This window comes from Anabrus simplex, chromosome 2, assembly GCF_040414725.1.
Source record: "Anabrus simplex isolate iqAnaSimp1 chromosome 2, ASM4041472v1, whole genome shotgun sequence".
NCBI lineage: Eukaryota > Metazoa > Arthropoda > Insecta > Orthoptera > Tettigoniidae > Anabrus > Anabrus simplex.
The window spans coordinates 709,439,071-709,456,865 of NC_090266.1; the positions used below are offsets into that span (position 1 = coordinate 709,439,071).

General features: G+C 40.2%; 1 protein-coding gene across 1 annotated transcript in view; it reads left to right on the forward strand.

Annotated features, from left to right (window-relative positions):
• Positions 1–241: 241 nt before the first annotated feature.
• LOC136863056 (neprilysin-4) overlaps positions 242–17,795 on the forward strand; it is a 187,023-nt gene continuing 169,469 nt past the window's right edge. The window contains exon 1 of the mRNA XM_067139384.2: positions 242–380. The gene's annotated coding sequence lies outside the window, so the exon portion shown is untranslated. The remainder of the gene's footprint in view (positions 381–17,795) is intronic.

A 17,795-nucleotide genomic window follows, 5' to 3' on the forward strand; every position in this document is an offset into this window, starting at 1 on the left:
GAAATGTAAAATTCAGAGAAATTATTTGTTACGAGGAAATGAGTTGTAGAAGCCAAGGGGCATCCTTGAAAAATGTGGCGCATCCATTGCCCTCCACAACACGCCCAGTGACTATATTTTGCCTCAGTTGCGTCAATTGACTCATCCGCCAGGCTGGAACTTTGTGAGTTATTAGTTCAATCTACTCGCCCCGCCTACCACTAAATGAGAAGGCATGTTAGCGGAAGACCAGACGCTCTTAAAAAATTGGTAGAGAACTGCGTGTCAACAAGTTTAGAAATACGTGAAAAGGCTATGTAAACATTAGAATTGTTGAGCCCTAGCGTATACGGATTACAAGAGCTGGAGGTATACAGCAGCCTGTTCTGTGTTATAACTTGGTAAGTTGTAGTGTAAGTTCCATGTGCTTGTCATGAGACATGCGTACTCATGTTATAAAGTGATCTTGGTATGATTTTTTCCTTTTTATAACACGATTAATAAACTTGAATTCTGTGTTTTGTCAGATTTGTACACTCAGAAGAGGTAATTAGTGATCTTATATATTTATATTACATGGAGAACATTTTTATACAGTTTCCTATACCACCGTCCAAAGCTTAAAGGCCGTATCTCAAGAACTTCAAATGTCTGGCAAATGACCGATTTCCTAATTTACAAATCGTACAAAAGCTTACTCCTTTCATGTTCTGTATTCATACTAATTGCACTCTCTTAACTGTCTCAGAATTACGGCTACATTGTTAAGGAAAACGTGACACTGCTAATTTCCAAGAACGTTTGAGATTGGGCATAATTTATTAGTGCTTTCCATCACTTTATAGATGATATAAGGTTACTTTGCTGAGTAAATAGGTAGAGTGACCCATAAATAATACTATAAACGAAATATTAAGAAAAAATAGAAACGCCATTTAAGCTTGGGACGGCAGCATATTAATTGAACTATCTGTCATTTCATTTGATGACACATTTCTTTCTAAACTCTGAGTCAAAGAGTTATGAATAACAAAGTAAAAATATTTACTTTTATTAGCCATAGGACAGAAACATACTTTATTAAGGGCATCTGGACGTCAAATCTGAATGTTTTAAAAGCCCACGATCCAAAATTACCGAACTTAGTTCACATTTTAACATGCACTAGGAAGAAAAAAGTGCTTAATATCAACTATCTGCCTCCCTTAGTTCATCAACAAGGATGCAAATAGCAACAAATCAATTTAAAAAGTCAAATTTCAGCCATAAACTTATGTACAGTTTTCACAGAAGATATTGCTTTATGAGTCATAGTTATTTTTGTACAGGTTAATAACACTAGTACCTTCAATAAAGACTTAAACGTGTATCCAAAATTATTTTACCGCATTAAAACGGAATCTCAAATGAAATATCTTTCTATCAAAAGTTTAATGGTTGTTGGTGGCATGCCACTTATATGTTAGGGAAAAACATACCTTTCCCTCAAAAGTTTAGAGGTTGTTTGTGGCTTATCACTTATATGTGAGGGAAAAATATACCTTTCCCTCAAAAGTTTAGTGGTTGTTGGTGGCTTACCACTTACATGTTGGGGAAAAATATACCTTTCCCTCAAAAGTTTAGTGGTTGTTGGTGGCATATCACTTATATGTTAGGGAAAAATATACCTTTTGCAAGTCTTCCTTGTAGCGTTTGGTCGGTTAATAATGTCATTGGTTCGAACCCCACTGTCGGCAGACCTGAAGATGGTTTTCCGTGGTTTCCCATTTTCACACCAGGCAAATTCTGGGGCTGTACCTTAATTAAGGCTACGCCACTTCCTAACCACTCCTAGCCCTTTCCTGTCCCATCGTCGTCATAAGACCTATCTGTGTCGGTGCGACGTAAAGCAACTTGCAAAATAATGTCATTTATGTTACGTCTCACTAACTACTTTTATAGCTTTCGGAGACGAAGGGGTGCCATAATTTTGCCCCGCAAGACTTCCTGTACGAGTCTGTAATTTTACCGGCATGAGGTCGGCGTATTTGAACAACTTCAAATACCATCGGACTGAGCTGGGATCGAGCTCAGAAGGCGAGCACTCCACCGCCTGAATTACTCAGACTCTGCTTTTAGTCAGTTAAATTGAGCTTGATTGCTCTATCTCTTATGGCTCCCGAGAATAGTGTACCTAATGAAAAAATTACTTCTGTTGGCTGACAGATGAGGGGAAGTGGTAGTGTTGCCACCGTATTTAAATAGTCACCTAATGTACACTTTTGTTGCAGGAACATACATAATGTTACACTTTTTGGATTCAGGAAAACTTACTCTATTAAAGGAAGTGGAAATCCAAAATACCAGGTTTCAAAATGAATTTTCAAATCCAGCTGCCTTTAAGTAAAACGAGAATTTGGTGATTAGTAAATTTTATGAATTTATGCAATAATTTATTAGGAGTAGTCTTCTGAAGGTCGGTAACTCTCGTTCTACAAGATCATAGAATTCAAATGTTGCGACGCTGACGACTAGAAAAATAGTCTTATAAAGTAATTTAACTTCACATTAAAATATTAGTGGTATAAGGGAGGAACTGTTCAGCTGTTCAGCTTTTATAGTCACGTGGAGACAGTCTGTGCCATACACAGATGAATCAATGTCACTTATGCTTAATGCTCTTAAGATCTATTTCATTTGAAGTCTACATTAAAAATAGCTCTAATACAAGACAGGTTTCTTATACAGAATTAATTACTATGTTCTGAGCATTATTTCCCTCCTAGCTATTTGTGCTGTAACATATTTCATTGAAAATCTTGAATTATTTTGACATTTTGCGCTGTAATCGGTGGATTTAAGTAGCACATGGAAACTATTCTTTCGCTTTCATCCAAGGTTGAATTTATCAGTCGTATAAAAAAAAAGTGGGTCAGTTCCAATTAGCGAGTGACATTCTGAATGCTCCTTCCCTCCATCTGACTTTGTTGCAAGGCATTTGGAGATCAGTTGAAGGCACAGACTGTCCCTAAGACAACAAGACATCGATATAGAGAGGTAATGCATGGTACCTTCCCCATAACAAGACTGTCCCATTAGTGTAGCAAAATTACTAATGCGGCTTTGACACTTGGAGATTGATGGGCATACAAGTACTAGATATTTTTTAACAGAAGGAGTTAAGCACAGAACAGTACTTCATAAGTGTTTTTTTTTCATTAATGAATTACTCAATAATGGAAAGTATGAAATTCATATTGCGCTAATATGAAGAATACGTTCTGTTAGCAACGGTGGATGGGAAATACACAAGAAATGACTAATATATATTAATATTTAGGTCATATTTCCATTGATAGATACTGTATTTAAAATATAAAGGTTATCTATAAATCTATAAGCCGTTCTGTGCTCACAGATGTCATTTTAAGGACTAAGTTAGTTATAGTGGTGATCATACTTTAAGAGGCAGAACAACAGACTTTTCAGGCCCTGCCTAAATGTTTAGCTTAATAGTTTTTTTAACAATAAAAATAACTTCTGGTTTGCCATCAATGCTTCTGATCTAACTTTTGGCAGATCTTAGAAAAGCAATTTAAGTAATTGTTGATTTAGTTTCTTGAGTCGTTTAACAGTTAATTAATGTTACCAATACATCATTTTGAACATGGACATTCTACTTTGTGATGTTTACATTGAGGCTTACAATTCGGTTGACTTTTTTCCTTGAAAAGTTATCAACATCAACATCATCAGTATCAATCAATATTAGCATCCTAAGAAATATTTTTTGGCAGAAATAACCATCTCGTAAATGACAGGAACTTATATTGTTTGTTTTTAATTTGCAAACTAAAATTGTTTAAATTTACAATGCCTTAGGCAGTGAATAATAAAATGGTGTCAATGTATTAAAAGTTAAATTCGCATTATTTTCATTGAAAACAAAGATTCTTTGTCGAGGAGAGTATAAGACGTTTGGGAACAATTCAGTAAAAATAACACTTTGCTGCAGTTTTAACTTTTATCACCCCTTGCATGCTGTATAAAGTAAACTTACTACACTTTTCCCGTAAATTAGAACTTGTTCGCAACTAACTGCATGTTGTTTTGACATGATAACTGCTTTGATTCACCTTAATATGCACTTGATACTTGCTGTTGCCCTGAAAGTAACAACTTCATAATGGTATTGCACTTTTTTTAGATCATCTCCTATTTATAAATAAATTTGGGTTACAAACTGTTGAATCTTATATTTCATTACATTCCTTATTTTATAGTGCAAAAATAATTGACAAGAAAGCAAATCTCATATCACAACAATTTCATCAGTTAGAAAAAGAATAGATGCTATTGGCTTTACGTCGCACCGACACAATAGGTCTTATGGCGACGATGGGACAGGAAAGTGCTAGGACTGGGAAGGAAGCGGCCGTGGCCTTAGTTAGGGTACAGCCCCAGCATTTGCCTAGTGTGAAAATGATAAACCACGGAAAAACATCTTCAGGGCTGCCGACAGTGGGGTTCGAACCCACTATCTCCTGAATACTGGATACTGGCCGCACTTAAGCGACTGCAGCTATCGAGCTCGGTAAGGAATAGATGAAACATACAAATTGAGAGTGAAACATTTGTAATTTGATTGACAAGCTCACCAGTCGGCATAGTGATGTTAGAAGAGTTCTGCATGAAAAGATCTTGTTTTGATTATTTTAGATACGGAACAAATTTCAGGTTTCAAACATTGTAATGTATATCCTGAAATGAATGTCATTCTCCTCAAAGCGTTTATTATCTTAATGTCTCACACACTCTTTCATAGGGCCGATGACCTAGATGTCAGGCCCCTTCAAACAACAAACATCACTCTTTTATAACTTCCATACTACCCTTGTCAGTTACTTAGGCAATCACCTTTATTATTTTATGTGTATCTAACGATTTACTATTGTTCACTTTGATAAAGGGCCCTAACTAGTTTAAAGCGTTATCACGTGTTGGCCAATTGAAGAACCAATGTTATTAAATTAGCTCTAACTGTGCAACACAGTTATGGTTCCTGAACGAACATTGTCAGATAAGTTATATAACATTAATTTTACATTTAGAGATCACATTTTAATACCAACAATTATTTCTTGTTAATTTTTATTTCCTTCGAGTCTACAAACATACTCCTTAACCCGAGTCATTATTGGTCAAGCTGATAGTCTGTTTAATTAGCAGTGTAGCGAGCGAGTGGCCGCGTGGTTTGGGACACGAAGCTGTCAGCTTGCATTCGGGAGGTAGTGGGTTCGAATCTCACTGCCGGCAGCCCTGAAGATGGTTTTCCGTGGTTTCCCATTTTCACACCAAGCAAATGTTGGGGCTGTGCGTTAATTAAGGCCACAGCCACTTCCTTTCCGCTCCTATCCCTTTCCTATTCCATCGTTGCTATACGACTTATCTGTGTCTGTGCGATGTAAAGCATACTCTATATTTAAAAATATAGTAGTGTGGGTAGGCGGCAGTATCCTATTACTCTGTTTCGGGGAAGTTGCCCGAGGATAACGCCTTGAGTGTGCGTGGAAAATAAACTGGTAAATACCAGTTTCAGGTCTGGGACTAGAATCTTCAACGTCCACAGACTTGCAGCTCATAAGACAGTGGTGCAGAGACAGAGAATGGACGACACTAGGTATGCAAAAAGAAAAACAAAACTGCTTGGTATAATTAATTCAAAGAAGGTCAAAATCAGCTGGTTAGAGGCAATAAAGAAGGACTTAGAAGAAATGAACATCACAGAAGATACCATCAGAGATCGCAAGGTTTTTCGAACACTGGTTGCAAAGCACACGTTCGCGGAAAAGGCTAAAAGAACCACAGGACGGAAGAACGCAAGAAACAGCATAGCGAGTTCATGAAGAGATTTTGGGAGGAGAAGAAGAAGAAAGGTAGCCTCCGTGGCTCAGGCGGCAGCGCGCCGGCCTCTCACAGCTGGATACCGTGGTTCAAATCCCGGTCTCTCCATGTGAGATTTGTGCTGGACAAAGCGGAGGCAGGACAGGTTTTTCTCCGGGTACTCTAGTTTTCCCTGTCATCTTGCATTACAGCAATACTCTCCAATATCATTTCATTTCATTAATCATTCATTAATCATTGCCCCGGAGGAGCGCGACAGGCTTCGGCAGCCGGCACATTTCTTATACTCGCCGCTAGATGGGGCTTCATTCATTCCATTCCTGACTCCGTCGAATGACTGGAAACATTCTGTGTATTTTCAAGAAGAAAGGCAAACCATCATCAAGCTAACAAGTTCCAACGCGCTCTGTAAACGGGCATAAAGAAGAAGGAGGAAAGAAGAAGAAGAAAAATTTAATGTGGCTATTTCTCCCTCCGACGAGGGTGAGTGGTGTCTTCTGTGTATAGAAGCTGTGTTTTATTGTGGTGGTGGATAGTGTTCTATGTGGTGTATGAGTTGCAGGGATATTGGGCACCATCCCAATACCCAAGCTTCCGAGCCAATTGAATTCCCGGCCTGGAATCAAACCAAGGCCCACCCAGAACCGAAAGCCAGTACGCTGGCCATTCATCCAAGGAGCTGGACATATTTGTGTTATACTCACTACTAATTTAATTGAAAATATTAACAACATTTAATGAAAGTATCAGTAAATATTTGTCACCTCCGGACAATACAACAGGAGAGCCCAGTTTTCTTTATTCTTTCTTAATCCGTTTTCCCTCCAGGGTTGGTTTTCCCTCGGACTAAGCGAGGAAGTGTGAGACATTGGATTGGGGGATACAACCGGGAAGGCCAAATTAGTGAGGACATTATGGAGACGGTTTACCATAATTTTAAAACTGCGCTTGTGACTGATGACCTAGATGTTATGTCCCTTTGAACAAGCATCATCATCATCATCATCATCATCATCATCATCATCATCATCATCAAAACTGTACATTTTGCTTGTTTGGTTCAGAACGTTGAAATCAGCTAATTATAAATAAATAAAATTAAAATATATGCCCAGTACCGGTACTTCGTATTTATCTCGAATTAGGTCTAAAAAACGTCGAAAATAGTTTCAGTTCCTTTTTTGTATATCAGTCCGTCGTTTGCTTGTATCGACATCGAGAAATCGGCTAAGCAGAATTTCTCGAAACTCTGTATTTAAGATACACAAAGTGGTCCAGCAGCCCATTCTAATTTAGTTTTGTGCAACCTTGTACGTTATACATACATACATACATACATACATACATACATACATACATACATACATACATACATACATACATACATACATACATACTGTACTTCATGATACACTGTTATGTTATGTATTGTATTGTATTGTATTGTATTGTATTGTATTTATTCTTGAACATAACAGGCGTTCAACCACAAATACATGTTCACAATAAAAACAACTTATAAAAACAGGGAAAAGGAACAAAGAGTAAACAACAACACGAGACTCTTGGGGCATGCCATGAGGTCCATCAGATACTCCGGAAACGTGACACTCCCTAGGGAGGATCACCACAGCAGTCATCCTCAGTCCCTACATGCCACGTCCATCAACCCCGCTGGATATAAGATAAAATAAATAAACAAATAACAAAAAATAAAAATAATCTATCGTCCTACTAGTACAGTTGTCCGGCCATGTCATCATCCCTGGTGAGAAAAAGACCGCCCTCCCAGTGATGACACGACCGGCCCTATCTGTGGGGCCCGTAAGACGCCCCCAACCATCCCTACCAGATGACAGCGCAGATTTCTCACCATTCCATTAGCGGTCGACCTTGTGAGGCTGTAACCGCTCTCCTACTGTACCCCGCCTCTCTCCTCCTCGTTCAGCATATATCTCTCTTTTATTTCTAAGGGGTAGGCCCGGACTACCCCCTCCTCTTCCGGGAATGTCCTGCTCTCCCTTACCAACCCTACTCCTTACTATCACTTACTGTACATAAATCGTGAGAAAACTGCACCGATACACTGTTATGCCTTTCAGCGTTCACTCTGAACGCCGCTGTGAATTTACTAACCAACGCTACAATCCTCTACTTGTAAATAGTTCTGTGGCCTCGATGTGTTCTATATCTCTTATTCTTAAATCATTAGAAACTGAGTATAACCACCGCCCTCTTGGTCTCTCTCTACTTCTCCCAGGTAATCTATCCTTATCAGCAATCATTCTCGCTACTTTCATATCTGTTACTTCTAAGTTATGGATAAGATAGCCTGAGTCCACCCAGCTTTCACTCCCGTAAAGCAAAGTCGGTGTGAAAACAGACCGATGTAAAAATAAATTTGTCCGGGACTTCCTTCTTACAGAATACAGATATTGTTGATCACAACTAAGTTCACTGTATAAGCTTTGCTGTACCTTGATCACGTATTATACTGCCATCCTGGGAGAACACACATCCTAAATACTTGATATTATCTAACTGTTCCAGCTTTGAATCCCCAATCCGAGATTCAGTTCTCTTGAATTTCTTACCTACTGACATCAATGTAATCTTGGAAAGGGTAATTTTTATGCCATATACATTGCACCCATTATCGAGTTCCATGATACCATGATATTAGACTGCAGGTTTTCGGCACAATCTGCTTACCAAGTCGTCAGCATAGGACAAACTGCTTACCTCATTTACACGTAACTAAATCCCTTCCTGCCTTTCAGCAGATGATCTATGTAAACTATCAGCAACAAAGGTGAAATATCACAGCCTGGTTTAACCCTTGTAAGTAACCTGAACTAAGAACTCATTCTACCATCAATTCTCACTGCAGTCTGTCAACATAACTGCCTTTGATTGATTTTGATAGTCTACCCTAAATATTATACTCCTCTAGTACGGCGAACATCTTTTCCCTCGGTAATCAGTCATATGCTTTCTCTAGATCTACGAAATATAAACATAACTGTCTATTCTTCTAGTAGCATTTTTCAGTTACTTGGCACATACTGAAAATCTGATCCTGATAGCCTCTCTCTACTCTAAAACCACACATTAATTTTCATCCAACTTACTTTCAACCACTGATGGCACCCTCCTTTCCAAAATCCCAGTGAACACCTACCTGCCATAGGCCTATTGATCGATGAGATACCTCGATAGTTGTTGCTATCCTTCCCGTTTACTTGCTTACAGATAGGTGCAATTACTGCTTTTGTCCAATCTGAAGGTACCTTACTAACACTCCATGCTAATCTTATTAGACTATGAAGCCATTTCATCCCTGCCTACCAATATATATATCACCATTTCAGGTCTAATTTCACCTATTTCTGCTGCTTTATGACCATGGAGTTCATTTACCATACTTTCTTCTTCCTCAAGCATAACTTCATCAACATCCCCATGGGCTCGGTTGTTCGCGAAGTCACCAGAAGATTTCCTTTTAAGATGAGAAGATTTTCAAAATATTCCTTCCACCTGCCCAGTGATTCCCTGAGATCGATTATGAGTTCATCTGATTTAGTGAAAACACTATTCATTTTCTTTTTACCACCCTTCCTATTTCTTGATTACTGTCCAGAAAGCTTTCCCTGCTGCTTGACCTAGTCTTGTCAGGTTCTTCCAAAATCTTCCCACGACTTCCTCTTAAATTCGACGATTTTTTTCGCTCTGTTTCTTTCATCTATGTACAATTTCTTGTCTGCATCAGTCATTGGTTGGAGTTATTTCTGATACGCCTTCTTTTTACGTTTACAAGCCGCTCTCACTTCATCATTCCACCAAGATGTTGCCTTTTACCACCTTTACACACAGTTATTCCTAGGCATTCCCTTGCTGTTTCTACTACAGCATCCCTGTATGCCACCCATTCTCTTTCTATATCTTGAACCTGATCACTGTCCATTGTTTGCAACTTTTCACTAATCATATCCATGTACCTCTGTCTAATTTCCTCGTCCTGGAGATTTTCTGCCCTTACTCCCCTGCAGACAGATTTCACTTTTTCTACCCTAGGCCTAGGTATACTTAGTTCACTACAGATCAAATAGTGGTCCGGATCATCGAAAAGTCCCCGAAAAACCCGCACGTTCCTAACAGATTTCCTGAATTCATGGTCGGTTAAGATGTAGTTTATTATGGAACTGGTGCCCCTACCCTCCTATATCTAGTGGTGGATAGACTTATGCTTGAAGAATGTGTTCGTAAGTGCTTATCCCATACTGGGACACAATTCCATCAAAAGCTTCCCATTCCTGCTAGCTTCCACATCATCCCCACATTTATCAATCACCCTTCCGTATCCTTCAGTTCGATTTCCAACTCTTGCATTGAAATCGCCCATTAGCACTATTATATCCTTGTTGTTGTACTTGACTACAATGCCACTCAATGCTTCATAACACTTGTCAACGCCAACCTCATCTGCACCCTCACATAGTGATTACACCGATACATTTCTCGTCCTAATTCCTCCAACTGCCAAATCTGCCCACATCGTTCGCTCATTTACGTACCTAAGAGAAACTATGTTGCCACAAACTGCCGTTCCCTTTTGAACACCCATCAAGTATACTTTATAAGCTCCTATTTCTTCCTCGTTACCCAATATCATTAACTCTTAACACAGCCAGTTTTACCTTATTTTTCCCATAAGCCCCATTAATATTGATAGCTTCGGATCGACTTCTATTTCGTTCGCCAAGATGTTTCCAAGGAGTCTCTCGCCTGTCATATGGGAGTCGGGCTTCGTTACTGCCATAGGTCCTAGGCTCGCTTAAACGTTTTGAGCGTGCTCAATGAAAATCTGTGAAGCAGGATGCTATTCTTACTTACACATAGTCATAGTGAGGATCTCTCCTCTAACGGGTTAGAGACTGCTGCTGGGTTGCATAGTCCCATCCGCCTGAGCTCAAGGAGGGCCACAACTCAGAGTATGTCCGAGATGCTCACTCCCATTCCATAGCAACTGGTATCCCGACTCTCAGGACCACTTGCTAGACCAGTAAGCCGTTGCCCAGGGTTCACGAACTAGGACGTGACTACAGTAACCCACACCACGAACCGTCCGTAATTTATAGAAAACAAAAAATATCAGGCCTTATTGCTGTATAAGTCTGTGTTTACGCTTAGGAATACAGATGAAATCGTTAGTGCATAGTATTATTTGCTGAGAAAAACTCAAATGAAGTCATAAAATGATCACATTTGAGTAGTGTCTGTTCAAAAGTTGCTATTTCTAGCATAAGGAAGTTGTGCGAAAACTCAAGAAATGTATAATAAAGGGTACATGAAACGTACCCATGATCGGGTGTGGTACAATTTTTAAGGAATTAGACAATATCTTTTGGTCTGGAAGTATTTAGCTACTGAAATGTATGTGGACGAAATAATGGACATATTTGAAGTAGAGGTATAACCTTTTGAACGGACACACCTTATATGCAAGTAACACTTACCATAGGTCATGAAATGAAGATTAAGGCAATGAATACATGCCATAGAAACTGCGAATTTCCGAATGCAAGACTTCGCCGTAGCTAAGACGGTGAAAGCAAGCACCGCTAAAAAAACCAAACCAAAACCAAACCCCATGGCACTACAGCCCTTGAAGGGCCTTGGCCTACCAAGCGACCGCTGCGCAGCCCGAAGGCCTGTAGATTACGAGGTGTCGTGTGGTCAGCACGACGAATCCTCTCGGCCGTTATTCTTGGCTTTCTAGACCGGGGCCGCCATCTCACCGTCAGATAGCTCCTCAATTCTAATCACGTAGGCTGAGTGGACCTCGAACCAGCCCTCAGGTCCAGGTAAAAATCCCTGACCTGGCCGGGAATCGAACCCGGGGCCTCCAGGTAAAAGGCAGGTACGCTACCCCTACACCACGAGGCCGGCAGCAAGCACCGCCATGGCTGCGAAACTAGGCCATACAGCGGCAGGTTCGAATACGGGGTACTTACAGTTTCCTCTTCTTGTTGACTTTGGATGCGGCATTGTCACATCTCTCGTCGTTTCCAAAGAGTGTATAGGTTATTGCCTCTGAAATAGGCTGTTTGCATCTAATGTTACATAGCTAAGATAGATTACATCATGATGGCCTCTAGGCATGTACCAGGGTACACTACATTATTCAACGCAGAGCAATATCGACCCTAAGGACTAATAGTGTTAGATAACTTACATGTTTTTAATTATTATAAGGGAATGGTAAACCACTCTGTATATTATTTCGTCAGTATACAGTGGCGTAGGAATATTAGCAAGGCACCAGGAAGATAACGAAGATGACTGTCGAAATGAGTAGAGAGAGGTGAAGGAACGATCACCCAAAGAAACTGGGAAAATGGAATCGTAAAACGGTACGATTGAAAGCCCTAATATGAGATGGGTGGTTCCAAAATCAGATGACCTACAACGTCCTAAGCCCCTAAACCAGTAACATATAATTGACTGACTATCGTTAGTTAAGGTGTGCTCTGTCTCTTCTGGTGCCAATGATCACCATTAGATGGCATTACTGATGTAATGGCAAAAAACTAACCCATCAAAGGCGGGTGTACAACAGCAGGTTCTAAATGAAATAATACCGTTGCGTAACAGCCCGTTTAGGGCATGGGACTGTCAAGAAGACTCCTGACCATCCAGATGGATGGCTTGCAGATATTTTTTACCATTTATTTTACGTCGCACCGACACAGATAGGTCTTATGGCGACGATGGGACAAGGAAGGGCTAGGAGTGGGAATGAAGCGGCCGTGGCCTTATTTAAGGTGGAGCCGCAGCATTTGCCTTGTGTGAAAATGGGAAAACACGGAAAACCACCGTCAGGGCTGCCGGCAGTTGGGTTCAAATCCACTATCTCTCGCATGCAAGCTCACAGCTGCGCGCCCCTAGCCGCACGGCCAACTCACCCGGTGCTTGCAGATACTCTAATCTACATATATATAATAAGAATTTTGTCTGCACATCGCTTAGAATGAAAGAATGAGCGTTATTTCTGTATCGGTCATGTCCACAATAAGAAGGAAATGTGGTTTTTAATTTTCCATCATCTCTGCCTATCTGCTGTTAAGCAGGTGCAGCGTTGTGTGTCGCCAGTGTTGCCGGATCAACCGTTCTGACTTCATTCACCGAATTTGATTGTCACAGGTTGTATTTTCGGTACGCTCGATTGAAGAATAAGACAAGAGTGATCCATGGAAGGAGGAAGGACGACTCCCTTTACATTAGATGCTCTAATATCACAAAGTCGGAAGAAAAGTAAATGTGAGGGCCTACAATATAGTAAGTTCATCAAATTGATTAACAATAACATTAACTTACATTGACTATTGTTTGTTGTGATGTGCTTTGTCTCTCTTCTGTTGCCACTCATCTCCGATAGGTGGAATTACTGGTGAATAAACTATCTGGATTTTGGCGGGAAGTAGGAATATTTTTTAGCATGCCATGCCTCTGGTTCATTAATGTTCTGATAACTACTGATACCTGACACACTGGTTCATCGTGGTATTCCAGCTATTCGTCCCTCCTCTGAAGCGCTGATGGGCATGGGAGGTGTGGAGACCTAACGGAAAACAGCAGAGCAGTGTTCACCACAGTCTGTGGTTGGGTTTTTCCAGTTCTGGCATTATTAGAACACCAGCGTGGTTCTCTTCCTGAAAAGTTAGAAACTGTGCCGTTTTTCATTTGATCGAGCATTTCATATGATAACATTGCTTTTCACCGCGACATTCCAATGATTGATTATTGTATTCCGACAAGAATACTGGCGTCATTGACGTCATTGTAATGGCCTATATCGTGTTCATTTTAATACCTCGTCTGTGTCTGTTACAGCATCACAGGAAAATGGATGGGCTGATTTTAATGAAACTTGGTATTTCAGTTTAGAATAAGGTCGAGGAGGATCTTAGCTGTAAGTTGTCCAAAACATTTTACCAGGAGGGAATACTTCAGAAGGGGCCTAAAGCATAAAACTCGAAGTATCTCTCTTACGATTGGTTTTCCACGAAAATAGCTCATTATTCAACCAATGGGGTTAATGGAATAATCTATTAACTTTCGTAAAGAGCTTTGATTGAGACCACCTAGTGATCCAACTAAAACTGATGATCATGCTAATGAAGATATTTATTTCAATAATATAAGCCAAAAGTATTAAAGGGGCGATTTTTTGCCAAGTTATTAAAATAATACAGTTCTTTCATCTCAATCCCTCTATTGTTCCCGGAAACCAGAAATGGTAGGGGGCGGCTTCCATTTTTAGTAACAACGCTGAACATATTAGAGTTGGAAAGATTCGAGAACCTACAATAAAATGGTTATGTGAGAATACAAATGTTACAATAATAGAGAAGAGTAGCATAGCCCAAGCTAGTGCTTGGACTAGGAAGTATTTCAGAGAAGCTTCAGTCGATATAATATGTTTTGTGTTGGTTATTAAAGGGATGAAGGCTAATATGTTGATTTCTAATCCTATTCATACTCCCATGCTCGAAAAAATCAATATCAACTCTTTTATTAAATGAATCAATACTGCCATAAACTCATCATCAGATGACTGAAAGTAAGCAATTAACACCTACTTCCGATGAAGAAATTCTTGATAAGCTTTACGCATTATGTGATTATGTTTAAATAGGTGATTATGTTTAAATAGTTGATAAGAAAAATGTTGGTTTGTAATGCCAGAGTTGTAGAAAACTACTTTAAATCATTTTATGAATGTTATCCATTCGTTTTTTGAGTTTTAATTTTTTACTTATTATAGCAATAATGTTAATTATGATGAAATTTTACTTTATTATACATGAATTAGTAGATTTCATTGAGTGAGAAGTATTTAATTTGAATAGTTCTATTGTTATGACTATTTTATTTGATTGAATGTCTTTGTTGTTTATAGGACTTGTATTATTTATTTCATCTTTAGTATTTTTTAACCGGGCGAGTTGGCCGTGCGCGTAGAGGCGCGCGGCTGTGCGCTTGCATCCGGGAGATAGTAGGTTCGAATCCAACTATCGGCAGCCCTGAGGATGGTTTTCCGTGGTTTCCCATTTTCACACCAGGCAAATGCTGGGGCTGTACCTTAATTAAGGCCACGGCCGCTTCCTTCCAACTCCTAGGCCTTTCCTATCCCATCGTCGCCATAAGACCTATCTGTGTCGGTGCGACGTAAAAGCCCCTAGCAAGAAGTATTTTTATAGTGAGGAGAATATATACGGTGATTTGGCTATTAATCGATTTATTATTTTGGTTTTAATGTTTGTTTTGTCAATAATATTTTTAATTATGAGATCAAATTTAATTAGAATCTTACTAGAATGAGATGAATTAGGGTTGGTTTCTTTTTGTTTAATAATTTATTACCAGAATGTGAAGTCTTATAATGCGGGCTTATTGGCGGCTTTATCAAATCGAATAGCTCATGGCGAATTTTCGTTATATACCTTTTTCCAACACAGTGAAAATTAGGGCTATTTCTAGCCGAGCGCAACCCTTGTAATGCAGACCCTCCAATTAGGGTAGGCGTCATCTGCCATGTGTAGATAAATGCGTGTTATGTGTGGTGTGTGAGTTGCAGAGATGTTGGGGACAGCACAAAAACCCAGTCCCCGGGCCCTTGGAATTAACCAATGAAGGTTAAAATCCACGACCCGGCCTGGAATCGAACCCGGGACCCTACGAACCGGAAGCCAGTACGCTGACCACTCAGTGAACGAGTCGGACAAGAGCAGATAACTAACTCTATAGACTAAAACGAGTTGCTATGGAGATCTTCCGGCAACGTTTTAAAGGTTTTGTATGTCTGTGAGAATTTTTAAAATATTAACCCGATACTTGACTTTCTTTTTTTTTTTTTTGTTTAACCGGAAGGAAGAGATCAAATCAAGATCATCAATAATGAAAAACATGAAAGTGCAAAGTGCCACAGAGAGCAAGGAAGCGATTATGTCACGACAAGCCGCTGATAGGGAGAGGCATGCTCACGTATGTGCCTCAGAATCTGGGGAAAAGTATGAGAGGCGGCCAAAAATGTAATCATGCACATTCGAAGTGATTGTACCACGCCTAAAGAAATACCGTAATTTCTATGCCTGAGCACGGTATTATCTCATTTGCAGTTGGTGAATTGTAGATGGAATATCACTTCGTAACTCCACGTCCGGTTCCTGGTCTGAATGGTCAGTGTGCTAGCCTTCGTTTAGAGGCCCCGGCTTCCATTCCCGGCCGAGTCGGGGATTTCAGCTACATCTGGCTAATTCCTCTGGTTTGGGCATCTCTGGTTGTTCGGGGATACCTTGTGAGTATATTGGTATAAGGGACACATAGTCTCCGGTGGCTCCTTACAGTGTAATGATGTAATTATGATTTACTGTATTCGGTTTGTTACTCCAATCATCCTTGTTTCTTTGAAAACACGTTCACAACAGTGAGAAAGCCATTAGTATGCAATAACCAAAACATACAACACAAAACACAGAGTAATGCAACAATCCTCAGACAAAACATGTGCACTTTTATCACAGTGTGTCCAATATCAATCATATTATTATTATTATTATTATTATTATTATTATTATTATTATTATTATTATTATTATCAGTGCAATATAGATACAAAGCTAACTAGGGTAACAAACCGAACGAAATGCAATTACTCTGTAGCGAGCCACCAGAGACCACGGGTCTATTATTACCAATATACTCAGAAGGTATCCTTGAACAACCTCCGAAAATGTGTCGATGGAGTTCGGGCTCACCCTGTATATATCACATCACACTATAAACCACCACCACACACACACAATATTGAATACATCTCTCAAGACAGGGTTAACGCCAGGAAAGGCATCTGGGCGTAAAACGTTAATCAAAATGTAGAACCGACCCAAAGTAGTTGGGAAAAGACCAGGAGTATGATGATGATGACCTACTGTAGATGCTAGGCCCCCTATAAACAACAAGCAACCGGGCGAGTTAGCCTTGCGGTTAGAGGCGCGTGGCTGTGAGCTTGCATCCGGGAGAAAGGGCGTTCGAATCCCACTGTCGGCAGCCCTGAAGATGGTTTTCCGTGGTTTCCCATTTTCACACCAGGAAAATTCTGGGGCTGTACCTTAATTAAGATCACGGCCGCTTTCTTCCAACTCCTAGGCCTTTTCTATCCCATCGTTGCCATAAAACCTATCTGTGTCGGTGCGACGTAAAGCCCCTAGCAAAAAACAAAAAAAACAAAAACAAGCAAGCAACAGCATGATGATCTCTGTAACTCCACATCTAAGTAAGCGTAACTATAAACAGGAACAAAGTGAGACTAAGAGAATCTCGTTAAAATTTAAAATGGTAGGACTATCTGATGTCCAGTTCCAATCGCTGGGATGCTGAAATTTTAAAATGTACAGTATTGCCACAGACGACTGAAAGACGTCTCATACGAGATGAGAGGGGTAGCGTGCCTCCCTGTTACCCGGAGGACCCGGGTTCGATTCGCAGCCAGTTCAGGGACTTTTAACTGGACCTGAGGGCTGGTTCGAGGCCCGCTCATTCTACGTGATTACAAATGAGGAGCTATCTGACAGTGAGATGGTGGGCCCTGCCAAGGAAGCCAAGAATAACGGTCGAGAGGATTCGCCGTGCTGACCACACGACACCTCATAATTTTCAGGCCTTCGGGCTGAGCGGATGTCGCTTGGTGGGCCATGGCCCTTCGGGGCAATTGCACCATGGGGTTTGGGCGGCGGTGGGGTGAGATTTAATGGTCGAGCTTGCTTTCATTTCTTTTGGTCCATTGTGTTCTGTATACGTTTATAAGAACGTTAACACATAATAATGAGGGCCAGATTATTTCAGAACTTTCACCAAAATGTACTGCTGTA